Source organism: Ruditapes philippinarum, unplaced genomic scaffold (assembly GCF_026571515.1).
Source record: "Ruditapes philippinarum isolate M1 unplaced genomic scaffold, ASM2657151v2 ctg12363_1_1_1_1, whole genome shotgun sequence".
Classification (NCBI taxonomy): domain Eukaryota; kingdom Metazoa; phylum Mollusca; class Bivalvia; order Venerida; family Veneridae; genus Ruditapes; species Ruditapes philippinarum.
In genome coordinates, this window is record NW_026861547.1 from 12,510 (window position 1) to 17,718 (window position 5,209).

Here is a 5,209-nt window from a genome sequence, read left to right on the forward strand (position 1 = left end):
GGACAACCTATTATACACAATTCTAAACGGTTTATTTCAAGTGATTACATATTTAACCTGGATATTTTATACGATATATTATTAGTTAGTGTTATATATAATCTGGATATACATGATACCTGACACAAAGGTAATTATGAATTATTTTGATTATTTAAGGGAGTCACACGTTTTGCTTATATCACACATGTTTCTAATTCTGGCTTACTAAAGTTTATAAGTCAGTTATTATCATTTTTGTTTTTCATCTAATCACGTCATGTTTATAGTATCGCTTGTTGTTTCTACGCATAATGATTCTTGACTCTAATAATTAATACTATTCCTACTATATTTTACACTTAGATAGATAGATATAATTTATTGACGTATACATATTTGTACATAGTCATAATACAAAACACGTAATACATAAATCATAAGTCATGGTACGATCATAATGAAAACAAACATTGTTAAACAAAAGTATATATGGAGAATGTTCTTAAATCCATATTTAAACAATACAAAGTTGGCATTACTCTTATTAAAAAGTTGCAAAAATGACTTTCATATATTTAATATGTAGTGAATCAACGATTAAAATTACATGATAAATACCATACTGTCGCTTTTTAATGAGCAAAATTATCATGCGCATACTGGTAAAAATAGTCTTTAAATGGTAATATTAATAAGGTCATATCGACGCTTAGTAGCAAAGATGATGTATTTAGCAAGTCCAATTAATTCGGATTTATTTTTTGACTTCAAAAGCTGCAAAAATTTAAACATACTCGGCCTTCTGTAAAAATATGGCTTAATATGCTAGGGGGCGTGGACGGTAACTTGCACATTCCAGGACCGTCCATGAACAGGCTCAATCAAACCGAGCCTGCAACATTTTCAATTTTGCCGTGTTGGGCTTTCTTTAGGGATTCTGTATTTATCTATATTTAATGAACTCCCTACGTAATGCAGTATAACAATTGCAAATGATAATAAAATGAAATTCATCCTCAATTTCTTGAAGATTACATAATTCACATTTTCTTTCAGAACCATACCTCTCTGCCTCTATCTTTAATCTATGAGAAGATAATCTAATACGAGATAAATTTTGTCTGTAGGATTTAATGAATAAATTATCAAGATAAAATGCAGGTTCAAATTTGTCAATCAAATGTACATACAGATTAGACAAAAGTGGACTAGACTGAATGTCTGCATTTACTTTTTGTATAAAACAATCAACTAATCTACGTTGAATATTTCAACAAACTCTTTTGGGCTGTATTGCAATGGGTTGAGCCATACATCTGTGAATACATATTCATTTAAAATAGAATGAACCTTAGCTGCCCAGGAGTTATATCCATTATCATGAAGACTTATTGATGAATAAAAAAACAGACTTTAAGATATTTATTATTTGAATGAAGAATATGTTAACCAAAATCTTATTATTTGAACATATCTTTTGAAACATAAAGAGGATATCGCCTAACTCCGAATAAACTGCTGCAGTGACATGTACTGTGTTTTACGCCTAACAATGACTTGCAGAATTTCAAGTGAATCCTTTCTATATCCTTAGATTTTGTAAAACCCCATATTGCACATGAATAATTTAATGTTGAGGAAACAAATGCATCAAAGAGTTGGAGTGAAACGGAAGGGGTCACATCATATTTGTTATTATTACGAAGTAAAACATTATTAAAATTGTTATTAAAAGTGATTAAGAGAAAATTAACAAAATGTTCTCAAAAGAGTAGCTTAAATGGGTCAGCAATAAGGATATAAATATGGCAACAGGATTCAGTCGAACAAGTGTTCAACGTGGATTGCGATTAATAGATTTATTAAACTCTTGATGTATTTTGTTTTTAATTTTTATATTTTATAAATGTTTGGAAACGTTTTGCGTGTGCATTTTAAATGGTTTTACATATTCGCACTTATTTTAATTAGTTAGATAGAGGATGCGTTTATCCTAAACAGAGTTCTTGATCTCTATGTTTTAATTACTTTAAATTTCGATCTTGGCTGGCTTAATTAATACCAACCGATTGATTTTCATTGACGAGGTGGTTAAGTATCAATAATATATACAATGTATATATGCCCTTGAAAAATGCTGACAATGATGTTTCAATATACAATGTACGAAGTCATTTGTTTGGTAACAAAGCCACAAAAAGAAGTACTGGTAAAACATGCGTTAATTTAAATGCATATTTACGAATAAGAATATACAGAGGAAAGAGGTTAAATAACATTACAAAATCGAGCTATTTGATTATATTTCCAATCATTCAAATTCCAACGATAACACAATGATTTTAAAAACAATACCTTTGTAAATGTAAAAAACAACTGACCACTATTTGCGGCAACCTTGGCATTTTTCGCCATATTTCGTATCTTATTGAAAATTTAAAAAGCATTTATGATAATAGCAGTAACACAAATAATGGTACCTGGGTGTTTTCTGAAAATATATAAGATGCAAAAATGCGAACAATCTAAATCGGTGCGACATAATGAAGAACAGTATCAAAAGCATATGTTGTTAATATGGTACGTGTGATGCTAACTAGCTTTTTTTGAGGGGTTTGTTTTCAGAAATTGTACGTTGTAAATAAACTTTTATTAAAATATAATGGCTGCAGATATTTTTCCACCTGTTTATATATTTTTTCAGGTCTATCTTAAATAAAAAAGCGGCAAGAATTGACCATGGTTGGTCAGATATCACAAATTGATGAACATTTGTTTCTGTGCAGCGCAGGCGCAGTAAAGACAGACATTGTCCGCGCGCTCGGAGTTACAAATATAGTGAATTGTACCACAGAAATATCAAATCTAAATGTACCCAGTGTAGAGTGTGTTCAAATACCTGTTGAGGACACACCTAGCGCACTTTAGGAATGTATTTTGATAGATGTGCCGACAAAATTCAACAAGTTCACAAAAGTGGCGGGAAAAATACTCGTGCATTGTGTGGCGGGAATAAGCCGTTCACCTTGTGTTTGCATTGCATATCTTATGAAATATCAAAGGATGAGGTTAGATCAGGCTTACTACCACCATCAAGAAACGCAGACGAGTGCATCCATCCAAATGTTGGCTTTTGGCGCCAACTTATTGAGTTTGGAAACGACGCCTCTTTGGCCGGAACACAGTGAAAATGATTCCAACCGGAACTGGGCCGATACCAGATATTTACAAGAAGGAACAGAAAAAAGACTATGGAGTTATATAAATGAAAAGTGTGAAATTTAATGCTGACAACATTAATATTGTTATAAATAAAAATGAAGATAAAACAATAATCATTTTCAAAACAGAATGGGTTTTTTTTTTTTTTTTTTTTTTTTTTTTTTTTCCATGAAAGTTGGCATCGATATTTTCAATTCTAAATTTTATTTAAAAAATGTCCGAAGACTGGCACATTTGTTTGCACGCAACATTGAAAAAAGTGAATAAAAAATTATGTTTATGATTATGTTCCTACCCGTTCACCGCCGCCTGCCCGTCCGGAAAACCGGATCTTGCGATCCTTATGAAAACATTTGATGATGATGATTAAAAATGGATAGAGAGCAGTTTGGGAGATATGCACATTATTTTAGTTTGTTCCTCAGTTGACAATGAGACTGCTGTAATACCAAATATACGTTAGTTCCGTAAATATTGGACCTTCAAAAGGTACTTAGATTATTTTCATAAAGCTTGAAATAAAAAAAGATGGCAATTTATCTAATTTTTTTTATTTATTTTTTTTAGAAATGTGATATCTAATAATGGAATAGAAGATTATTTTTGAGGATTTACCGAGTCTGCAATTTTCATGTAATTTGATTGTGTTCATTGATTTCAAAGGATCTCTCATTTGGCAGATTTTTATATTTCACAACAGCAGATATGAAGTACTGTGAGGTAAATGTTAAAAGTATTCCTGTATTCACTTTGGATTTATTATATTTTTCTGTATCTTTGGAATCATTGATTCAGCATTGTTTTAAGTGTTGAATATTAAATATCGCTTTAGGCGATGCTATGGGGCGTTGCGCCTTTCCGTTATCCCTCATGGACAGCCTCAGTCAAACCGAGTCTGTAGTTTTCATCAGTTTTTAGTGTTTTCTTCACTTCCGAGGAATCTCCTACTGTCCACTATTTCATTCTACCCATCATTAAAGTGATTTTATTACCATCTTTATCGGCATATTTTTTTCAAGAAAGGCGTTTTTAATTGACACCATTTAATTTAAATTCTTAATATTAAAAATTATTATGTACATGTATATCGTATATAGAGTTCTTTTGCAACATTTTCCATGTTTGGTCATCTTTATATTGAATGTGCGCTTCACAAATTCAAGAGTAATAATGCATATAATTATGTATGTGTAAATGCAAATATAATAGTCGATTCACATATTCACAAAATCTTATGATAACAAAAGCTGCGGTGAAATATTTCTAAAAAAATTGACTTCGGTATAAATGTCTGAAATAAATAAATATCAGACACAATAATTAAATTCATATCTCAAATTAACTTCATCATACTCATCGTTTTGCTACATTTGTAACAAAGATTCAAACAGTATCTTATTATCGTATTCTTGAGTTTCATTTGCTGCTAGTTTGCAAATTAATGTAGAACATATTTAAGGACTATTTTTTCCACTCACGGCACGTGATTTATTTCTCAGCCAATTATTACGCGCTGTCAGACGACATTATTGGTAAACAAGATGTAGATGAAGCAGACTTACAGAGATCTGATTTCCTTTTCCGTCGTGAGTTGCGTCATTGATAAATTGACATTGCCCTGAGGACGAAGAATATTTTATTTTATAATGCAATCTATAGGCACGATGTTTTAGAATAATTGGTACGGAATCAGAAATCAAATTTATGTTGTATTTCCTGGTTAATGTACTGTTCTCATGTTCAACATCTTTTGTGTCGTCTGCTGTAACATGTTACATAGTGCAGTATATTGAACCAAAATAGATGGCTTAAAATACATCACAAAATTTAAAAACAAATGACAGTGAAATATTTTCCCATTAGATTGATATTTTACTGTACAAAAACTAGTGTTGTACAATGTAAAACATTGTCAAGTATTGTTGATGAGGCCGTTTTAATAACTGTTTAAAACACTATGACAAAAACATTGTTGATTTGCTAATAAAATATCAAACAGTTATAA

The 5,209-nt window shown here is 30.9% G+C and overlaps 1 pseudogene; it reads left to right on the forward strand.

Annotated features, from left to right (window-relative positions):
* LOC132716061 (dual specificity protein phosphatase 14-like) lies at positions 1 to 3,247 on the forward strand (annotated as a pseudogene).
* The last annotated feature ends 1,962 nt before the right edge of the window (positions 3,248 to 5,209 follow it).